Source organism: Cyprinus carpio, chromosome B25 (genome assembly GCF_018340385.1).
Source record: "Cyprinus carpio isolate SPL01 chromosome B25, ASM1834038v1, whole genome shotgun sequence".
Lineage (NCBI taxonomy): Eukaryota > Metazoa > Chordata > Actinopteri > Cypriniformes > Cyprinidae > Cyprinus > Cyprinus carpio.
Genome location: NC_056621.1, coordinates 1,195,480 through 1,206,714, shown reverse-complemented (window position 1 = coordinate 1,206,714; position 11,235 = coordinate 1,195,480).

Sequence of the window (11,235 nt, the reverse complement as noted above, 5' to 3'; positions counted from 1 at the left end):
AGGGAATGGAGACGTCACGTCCTGTCGCCACAGTTGCTGTGCCACCGCGGGGTGCCAGGTCACTCGCTCGGCTCCTCAGCGAAAAGCTGAATATGTGTTGCACCTGCAGCCGAATTATGCTCATGCCTTAACGAGCAGTAGCTGGATGCAATTATTGCATGCCAATGTGCATTGGCTCATTTAGTTTACACTCAAAGTAGATTGGTCTCTCGAAGCGAGATCCCAATTTGTCAATTCATGTTGCTTCAACACTGTTTTCATTCTCCACTTGAATAGCTTCATCATGCTTGACTTTCAGTTTTTATTTTATTTCAGTTTTTATTTTATTGTATTGCATTGCATATTTTACTTTATTTTATTGTTTTGAACTTAATTAATTTCAGCATTTGAATGGTGTCATCTTAGTGCTTGACTTTCTATTTATACAAATAGCTTTATATGCTTATATATTTTTAATTTATGCTTTCATAATTTACTTTATTTTATTGTTTTGCATTGAATTAATTCAAGCCCTTGAATGGCTTCATCTTAGTTCTTCACTTTAAAAATATAAAAATATTTATATTATATATTATAATTTTATTTACTGCACTACATAACATACATTATCCTTTATTATTTTTCCTGACTTTCTGTTTTTAATATTTAAAAAAAAATTATTATACTTTAATTTATTTTGATTTCCTTTTCTTTTTAAAAAAAAAATGTATTTTACTTTATCTTTATTTTATTTTATGTTATCAACTTTATTTCATTACATTTTGTTTCACACTTAAAAAACATTTTAATATTATTTTTTTATATCATATTTTACTAATTTTTTTAATCATATTTTTACTTTATATTTTATTTTGTATTTTATTTTTCTTGATTTGCTTTTTCCCATATTTAAAAAAAATTATTTTGAATTTTAGGTCCTTGACTTTATTTTAACTTTATACAGTTATTGCTTAATATTTTAACTTTCTTTTTTATTTCATTGCATTTTGTTGCTTTATCTTTATTTCATTTTATTTACTTTTTTATATTGCATTTTGGCACACTTAATTATATTTCTGTTTTTAAAAATATTTTATTTTATTTTTTTATATCATATTTTACTTTATTATTTATTTTGCTTGACTTTCTATTTTTAAAAATATTAGTATTTTATTTTCTTGAATTGCTTTGCATTGCCTTCCATATTTAACTTTATTTTATTATTTTGTATTGAATTAATGCAAGTATTTGAATGGCATCATCTAGGTCCTTGACTTTCTATTTTTGAACTTAATATGTTCTGTATGAACTCTGATGGGTTTATATGTGTTTCTGAAGTGTTTTCATGGTGGTCTTTAAACTTACAGAGCACATATCTGTCTCATTTCTGGTAATATTGCGTTTCTCCAGTGCTGTTTGAACAACCTCCCCTGAGACTGAAGCGTTTCTCACTCCAGCTCTGTTAAACTAAAGGGAAACACACAGTGATCTTTCATGTTTTTAAGCAGTATCATATTGCGCCCATAATCTTCATGTATGACATCCAGATAAATTCACTTTCTCTGGACTGTTCTAAAGCAATCTGTCCGTTTCTGTGTGTGAGAGATAGACATCGTGTTCAAACACTTCTACAGTTTGTCAGACGCTCTCAGATTGTGACGTGTTTGAAGGCCTGGACTGCCGAGGCCAAGAGCCAGAGCAAAGCTTTGGGAACGCACTAAACTTCTGCTGATCCCAGCAAATCAAATCACACACAGAGAGAGAGAGAGAAGCGTATCACTGGATGTGCGACTGTATCCAGAGTTCAGCTCCAGGCCACGCTCCGAACGGGACGGGAATCTGATTATTCCAGCAATTAGCATTGGCTTCATCTTAGTGCTTTACTTTCTACTTTTAAACCTAATACTTTTATTTTTATTGCATTACATATTTGATTTTATTATTTTGCATTCCATTTTTGCAAGCAGATGAAAGGCTGTATCTTAGTTCTTGACTTTCTGTTTAAAGCTAATATTTCTATATTTATTATTATTTATTATTTTTATGCAATTATTCTGTATTTTTTCAATACATAAATTGCATTGTTTTGCATTGAATTAATGCAAGAATTTGAATTGCTTCATTTTAGTTAATGGCTTTGTACCTAATATTTTATTATTGTATTTCATTGCATTGCGTTGCATATTTTAAAATTTTATTGTTTTGCATTGAAATTATGCCAGCATGAAAATGTGTTTATTTTACTCTCTACATTTTAACATAATATTTGTATTTTATTTAAATTAAATGTAGTGCCAGCGGTTCACAGCGCAGGTGACGCTGAGGTCACGGATGATTATGGGACATTTGGAGGCTTACATACAAAGCGCTTGTTCAAATCCAGAAAAATCACTCACAAGCTCCTCTGAATATCAGACATACAGCTGTAATCAACTCCTGTGCTGCTTTTCATTCTTAAAGGGACAGCACACACAAAAATGCCCGGGATGCTTTCCATTGACAAGATAAATACTTATGTTGATTAATATTATACGTGTTTCTTAGTAGTTTGATTGTTTTACATTAAGTTAATGCAAGCACTTGAATGGCTTCATTTTTGTGCTTTTGACACAAGTTAAATGCTTTTGTTAATTAATATTACATGTTTCTTCTTATTAATACATGTGTCAGTGGTGTCATTTAATGATCTAATTATTTTTATTTTATTTTACTTTATTGCACTGCATTGTGTTGCATTGGATTGCATATTTAACTTTTTTATATTTAACTTTCATTTTATTGTTTTGCACTGAGTTTTTTGTGTTTGAGTTTCTACTTTTTAACCATTTTTATTGCACTATATTATATTCCATTGCGTATTTTACTTCTTTATTTTATTGTTTTGCATTGAATTAATATAAGCATTTGAATTGCTTTACTTTTGTGCTTAACTTTTTACTTCTGAACTATTTTATTTTATTTTATTTTATTTTATTTTATTTTATTTTATTTTATTTTATTTTATTTTATTTTATTGCATTGCATTGCATTGCATTGCATTGCATTGCATTGCATATTTTACTTTATTTTATTGTTTTGCATTGAATTAATATAAGCACTTGAATCACTTTACTTTGGTGCTTAACTTTCTACTTCTGAACTATTTTATTTTATTTTATTTTTATTTCATTCTTTTGCTTTGAATTTATATACGCATTTGAATAGCTTTATTTTTGTGCTTGACTTTTTACTGAAGTATTTTTTTTATTCTGTTTTCTATTATATATATTTATTCTATTATTTTATTTTATTCTAAACTGGGTAATTTACCGGTTCCTTCACATAATAGCCATTTATGCTTATTACACATAATTGGTATTTCATGAACGTTTGATATTAAGTGGCATAATATACCGTCAGACAGCCATTATTGCAAAATAATGCAGCAAAACCCATTTTTTCAGGGTGATGAGACCTTTGATTTATTTAGCGTTAATGACTTGTATCAATGGCGTTACAGTGTGTGAAAGTCTAAAAGAAGTCTAATGATAGTGGTTTAGTGTGTTTTGGAAGGTCACCAGCGGCATGTTTCCATTTCAAAGAGCTGAAATCATGGCCGTCAGCGTGACCCTGTGACCCCTGCAGCCGCTCCAGAGTAAACACTGGCTCTCTGTCCTCTTATCTATGAGCGGCCCTGCATCCCTGCGGCCTGTTTTTGGGCTCTCTGACCCTCTGTTAACCTCGTCTGTAACTCATGCCAGAACAGCGAGCAGCGCGTCATAGATCAGAGGAGGTCAGAGGTCAAGCTCCTGATTTCACTCGCTAATTTTGATTGTCGTTTGCTGATTAGTTTGCTGACATGGATAGATGCTGATAGACAGCGACTGGCTGGGATGCATTTAATGCAGTAAATATGGGACAGCAGTACAACTTGAATTATGTAATGGAATAGTTTTGGTTTTAAAATCTGATTGGAAGAGCCACATTTGCAATTAAAAACTGATAAAAAATAACAACACAAAAAATATACAAATTACCAATTCACCATACAATATACAATCTACAATTAACAATAATCAATAATAAATTTAATTTTAATTACTGAAATTTGGTATTTTTTTAATCAAATTATCATCACTGAACTGTTGAATGAAAATATTTTATTTATTTATATTTTATTAGTATGTTTTTACATTTATTATTTGATTAGTATTATGTTTATTTTAATATGATTGGATGAGCCACATTTGAAGTTAATTAAAATAAAATAAAAGCTGATGTACAAACACAAACACCTGTTAATTCTAATTAAACTGTCTTATTGTGATATCTATATTATTATATTATTAATTCATGCACTTATTGGTTGTAGTTTGGTGTATTTTATCAAATTATAGTTTTCAGATTATTATTTTTTTTTAATTAAATCTTTATTATTGTTATTACCTATTAATTCTGTAGGCCTATAAATTGTCTTTTTGTGATATTACTAATATGATCATTAATAATTATTTATTGAATTTAGTGTATCGTGTCATATTATTATTGCACTTTATATATTTTATAAAAACAAATTTTATTTATATTATGTACATTTTTATTGATTTATGTATTGATTTTAAATTTTTAATTTGAATGTGTTTGAATGAGCCACATTTGAAGTCTTAAAGTAAATGCTGATATACAAATAAATTGTGATATCTAGATTCCTCATATAATCAGTAATTTATTTAATTATTTATTGAACTTCAGTGTATTTTATTATTATTATTATTACTATTGAACTGTTTTTTAAAACATTAATTTTTATTATTTTATTTATTATTTATATTTATTTCTATTTGTTTCATTTATGTATTTAGTGGTATTTTAGTCTGATTATGTCACATTTTAAGTCATAAAATAAAAGCTGATATACAGACAGATACCTGTTAGTTCCATGTAAATTGTTTTATTGTGGTAATGTCTGTCTTAATAGTAGTAATTCGTTTTTATTTTACACTTTTTTAAACTTTATTTTATAGTTTTATTTATTATAGTGCTGTCAAACCATTAATGACGATTAATCGCATCCAAAATAAAAGTTTTTGTTTTAACTTTAACTTTTATTTTGGATGAGATTAATCGTTTGACATCACTAATTTATTATTCATTTGGATTGAATTAATCTTTATTTTAACCTTAACTTAGATGTTATTATTTCCAGATGTAGAGTTCTGAGATTTCAGAGGTATTTTGGAGGACCAGCTCAAACCAGCTAAGACCAGCACCTCATGTTAGGCCGGTTCGGTCTGTTTTCTGTTTACTGTTGTATGGAGATGCGCTTTTGTTTATCACACTCCTGAGACACTATTCCTGTAGCTTTAAGCAGGAACAGTTTTACGCGGGAATGCGCCTCAGGAGACGACAGAAAATAGCTCGGCAAGGACATGCTAAGTGTTGCCACGAGATAAAATCTGTCTGGTGGAACTGATCTGACGTTTCTTTTTATAGAGCAGCACCCAGACCCGCTTCACCCTCACACTTCCTCCATTACAGCAGAGACACAAAACAAGCCGCATCCAGCGCTGATTCTGTTCAGACACATGCAGACCTTTCTGTAATAAACAATCCTAAACACACACATACACTTTTTGAACAGTACCATTTTTGATGTTATTTAAAGAAGTCTTTTCTGCTCACCAAGCCTGCATTTATTTGATCCAAAGTACAGCAAAAAATTGGAACAGTAAAATGTTTAAATATTTTTACTATTTAAAATATCTGTTTTCTATTTGAATATATTTTAAACTGTAATTAATTTATGTGATCAAAAGGTGTATTTTCAGCATCATTACTCCAGTCCTAAGTGTCACATGATCTTCAGAAATCATTCTAATATTTTTGTCTTGTTTTTCAGTACAAGTATTTGTTTTCATACCTCGATATTTACTTGAGATGCAAAATGACATAAAATATTAAGTCTTGTTTTCTGGAAAATGTGTCAAAATTTGAGTTTAGCCTATGCTCAAAACAAGAACATAAACTTGTTTTCCCTTTGAACAAGGTTTATTTTTCTGACCCCACAAACAATTTTCACTTCATTTCACAAAATTTTTCAAGAAACAAGACTTTATATCTTATGTCATTTTGCTTCTAAAGTATATATTTCTTGATTTAAGAGTGTTTTGTATTGGAAAACAACAAAAAACTGAGGAAGAACATCATGTTCGGAAGTTACTGTTGTTAAAAACGAGCTACTTGAAACCTTTTTAAAGGCTTTTTTAGTCTTTTTTTTTACTATGAAATATGTTGTACTGCAATCAAAATATTTTTTCATTATACAAAAACATCTAAACTGTGGTGGCAGTAAGTGAAATGTATTTATAACAAACAACTGCATTTAACTCACTAAAATGAGTCATTACTGCATCAGGCCCAAAAATGTCTAAATATATTTACATAAATATATTTTCTACCAGTATATTTTTTGGCCTTTTTATATATATTCTTTTATAAGCACTTAAAAATATAATTTGCCCTCCAAATATTTCAGTTCAAGAAAATACATTCCTATACATCACATTTGAAGAAAAACTTTATTTGTTGTCTATAATCCATAAGAACATATGACACATTTGTATAAAAATAAATAATGAATAAAGCCTAAATATATTGTAAGATTGGAAATGTATTTTCTTGCCCCCGAAATACATTTAGAAGTATATTTGGCTGCATGAAGGTTGTTTGTTTGTTTTATATAACACATTTATCAAATCTCGAGTTTGACCAAAGTGCTTTACGTGGCATAGTAAAAAAAATAATAATAATAAAATAAATAAATAAAATTATAAAATAATAGATAAAACTAATAATATCAGTGTTTAAGTTGAAACTAGGTTAAAACTAAATATATTTTTAATTTATTTAATTAATTAATTTGTTGTTAATTTTTTTTTTTTTTTTTTTTTTTTAATTAATAATGAAATATATTTTATTGAGCTTCACTGTTCGCAGTATATGTTTGAAATATATTTTGGCCAGAAACAAAAAAAAGTAATGTTTTTGCCATATGGGAAACCTGTATGAGCAAGCATATTTAAGCTTTAAAAATATGAATATCATGTGTTAAACTTGCAGACTTTAGCAATATTTTGCATATTTGTGAATTTGCTCTTTATTCGATAAGATCATCAGCTCTTTCTGAACAAACAATCAGACGGATCCGAGTCCCGCTGGAAGCTGACCAGATGATTGTGGACAGGCATCAAGAGAAAAGAAAGGTTAAATGGAGAACACATGAGTAAGTGAAACTGTGCAAACACAATGCGTACAGTAAAACAGTGTTCACTGAAGGACCAGCACCTGCTTCTACTTACAGCACACACCAGAATCCACTTACTCCAGCCAATAAACTCTGTAATCCTGCAGAAATCCAGCAATCAGCATTCCACTTTCCTCAAGAGCAATCACAGTCACGTCAGAAGAGCAGAGGAAAGACCAACAAACCTCTGAAACAGACCAATAAATGCCTCAAATACCCAAAATTAGATTGAAACAAGCAGTTTGAGGAGGTCCTATGCATTATATTAGAATCATATTAAATATGCAGTGACGATTTATAATCAAACTTGATTAAATTCTTAGATACATTTTTAAATTTCATCTATTCTGAAAATCATTTAAGTAAAAATATATGTTATTTAAGTATCGTTTCTGTTGACATTTTTATTATGTTTTTATTTTTATATCATTTTAATTAACTGGACAATTCACATGAGTTTTAGTTAAAGTTTTTGTAATTTTGTTGTTTTTACCATTTTTTACGTTCGCTAGAGCTGCATTGATTATAATGGAACTTTGTTTGAGATCGTGATGAACTAAGATGAGTGATAGCTTTTAATGATTAAGGGAGTTTGCAAATGTGATATTGATTTAAAACAACATTTCATTCATTAAACAAGAAGTGACTAAGTGACTAAGTGACTTAAGTATTGCCAGATTTTGATCTATTTCATCAACGAAAATAATTCATACAAAGTCACAGCAAAACAGCTGCACATCTCCATTCAAACAGAGGTGTTTCATTTATGAAAGAACTGTGTTTTTAAATGAATGAAGAAGAAGGCCCAGTGCGCATGGCGAGGATTGAGGCTCTTAGCATTACGCAGGTATTGGACGCTCTTATGATGGGTGATGAATTCTAAGGGATGTCGTGCGCCCTCTAGCCAGTGCCGCCACTCCTCCAAAGTGAGCTTGATGGCCAGTAGCTTGCGATTTCCGATGTCATAATTCTGCTCCGCTGAGAAAAGCTTCTTGGAGAAGTACACACATGGATGGGGGTTCTGGGGGTTCACCCTTCCTTTGGGACAATAATGAACTGACTCCTAAGGAGGAAGCATCAACCTCGACCATGAAAGGGAGGTTCGGATCTGGATGAGAGAGTGCAGGAGCGGTGCAAAAGGATGATTTGAGTTGGAGGAAAGCTTCAATGGCCTCTGGTGTCCAGGACAGAGAATTTTTGACTTGTGGTGGAGAAGGATGTAAGTGAATCAACTATACTACTTTACTAAACAACGAAAAAACTTTAAAAATCCAAAAAACCAATGAAATTCTTTTACCGTGGTGGGTTGTGGCCAGTTCTGGACAGTATCCACCTTCCCCAGGTCCATCAGTATTGCCTCTGGTGTCAGGATGTATCCAAGGAACTGGATGGTTGGAACTCATACTTCTCCAGTTCTAGATAGAGATGGTGTGTGCAGAGACGTTGAAGTACCTGGGTGACGTGCCGTTTATGCTCTGTCAGACTGGATGAGTAGATTAGGATGTCTTCGATGTAAATGATGACAAACTTATTGAGCATGTTCTGGAAGATTTTATTCATGAAGTTAAGGAAGACTGAAGGTGAGTTGGAGAGTCCATATGACATTACCTGGTATTCCTAGTGATCAGATGGAGTTATGAAGGCAGTTTTCCATACATCCCCTATACAGATGTGGATAAGAATATAGGCGCTGCAGAGATTTAATTTAGAGAAGATGCCAGCTCCACAGACATCACAAAATGAGAGTTGAGATTGCAATAATCTATACACATATGGAAACTTAACAACACAAGCTTTAAGCCCCCATCCGTTTTGGCCACAAAGAAGAAGCTTGATGCCGCAGAAGAGGTAGTAGGAAGGATGACCCCATTTACACACCCACTTAAGCACTCTCCCATATCAACATAATCCAAAATCAACATAATGTAAGTTCGTCCCCATGGTAGTTTGGCCCCAGGCAGCAGATCAATCTTGTACTCCCATGGCCGGTGTGGTGGAAGACGAGATGCTGCAAACTTACTGAAAATGTCCTGGAAGGCCCGGTAATCAGCTGGATTCTCCACAGTTTTCTGGGAATCTGGACTCTCAGTAAAAAAAGCCCAATGATTTTCCCTGGATGGTGGTAATTTGATATCGAGTTGCAATCTTGTGCCGTGGAAGATGAACTTGGACAAGGAAGCATGAGGAGATGAAGTTACCAGAGTACCCGGAGTCACTTTGGCTGGAAAAGAGTTGTTGGAGTGGATTAGGAGAGCATCAGTGTGAGGCAGATTTGACACATTGGGGTTAATATGGATGGTACTCACCGTTGGGCATGAAGGTCATACTTGCCACGACCGATAAGGGATGGTTGTCCAATCCACAGAACAAACAAAGTGGTTAACTCACACGACAAAGCCATTCCGTATTGGATAGGTTGTAGCGATCCTTTAACATGGGTTCTGGTGCTGGGGAGACGGTGGCTGGTGGTGAAGATTCCTCAGTATGGCAAGTGGTTAAGTGTTGAGAGACTTGCAGATCCTTCATTCACACTTTATAGTCCCACTTTATTATCCTCATAAATGACAATTTGTTCACGAAGTGAAGGACTCAAACCACGATAAAATGCAGAGAATTAGAGCAGTTTTGTTCCATCCGATGGTAGCGGCGAGCGTTCGGAATGTCACGGTGTGATCGTGCATAGACATATCCGCTTGCCGTAATCAGAAGAGTTCGTCATGGATGAAGATCACTGAAGCTGTGGTGCAAAACACTTCTTTAAAATGGGTTACAAATGCATCAAGGGAGTGTTTGTTTGCCATATGGAAATAACCCATTTGTGAGCTACCAACTAAAAATTGAGGCTACACTCCAAAATACATTAACGAATTGTTGAGGTTGCATTTCAAAATACAGGGAACACTGGAGAAGGAAGCCCCTGCACTCAGACACCCACCAAAGTAAGTAGCAGGTTTGGCCATGGGACATGCAGAAGCAGACGAAGTGACTGGAGGTGATAGAAAGGATGAACGGAGCGATTGTTCCAGTTCAGCGAAGGTGTGAGAAGTGTCTGGATCCTGAACCTCCTTTTGGTTAAGGGCTGGTCTTCTGTCACAGTAGGACCGAGCTGGACAAGCTGACTACAAGGTAACTGAGCTTCTTTTATTACAATATGCAGGATTCCAACACAAACAGATAAGCAGGAACATGAACGGTCATGGGAAGCTCACTTAACTGGAATATTAAACTCTTTCTCAATTCCTCTTCCAGAACTGTCCAAACGAAACTCAAAAGTCCAAGCAGGTAATTTCAATAGGTAATTCCAGCAGGCCAATAAACAGGTAAGTACAGCAGCTAAGTTCAGCACATAAGGCTCAGGATCGAGGAGGTAAGTGACGATCTACAGAGGAGCTTGTAAACTTACGATCAGCCGATGAGTGCATGAGCAGAACGTCCTTATAAGCAGTGCAGGTGAGTCATTGCAGACTGGTCAATAAAAATTTTGACTAAAATGATCATTCTTTGATCAAAATATAAATTTAAAACAAGAAACAAAACCTTTTAACTAAAACTTAACCAAACTTAAAACAATCCAAAAAAATAAAAAAAATAAAAAATTACAAAAACCTATTGTTAATCATTATTTTTATAAAAAGTATATAGTAATATTGCTATGTTAAGGCTTTAGATATTTTTACTGGACAACAAGGCAAAAAATATTGCTTAATAATGATTTTTGCAATGCATATACACTGTAAACTTGTGACTTGCCATTTCTTGGTAATTATTGGTTAAATTTACAAAATTAAAGTAAACCCTACACCATTCATTGATCGATTTGAGTGTAGATGACGTTAAAAAAGTGTTTTTACTGGTTCTTGGTAAACAGCTAGTTAAATATTTCTATTTAAAGCCAGTTTGGAGGTCAACTGTGCTGCCATAAACATGTTATGAAAAGATGGTTCCTCCAAAAATCTGAGAGTTTGCCTTCAGGG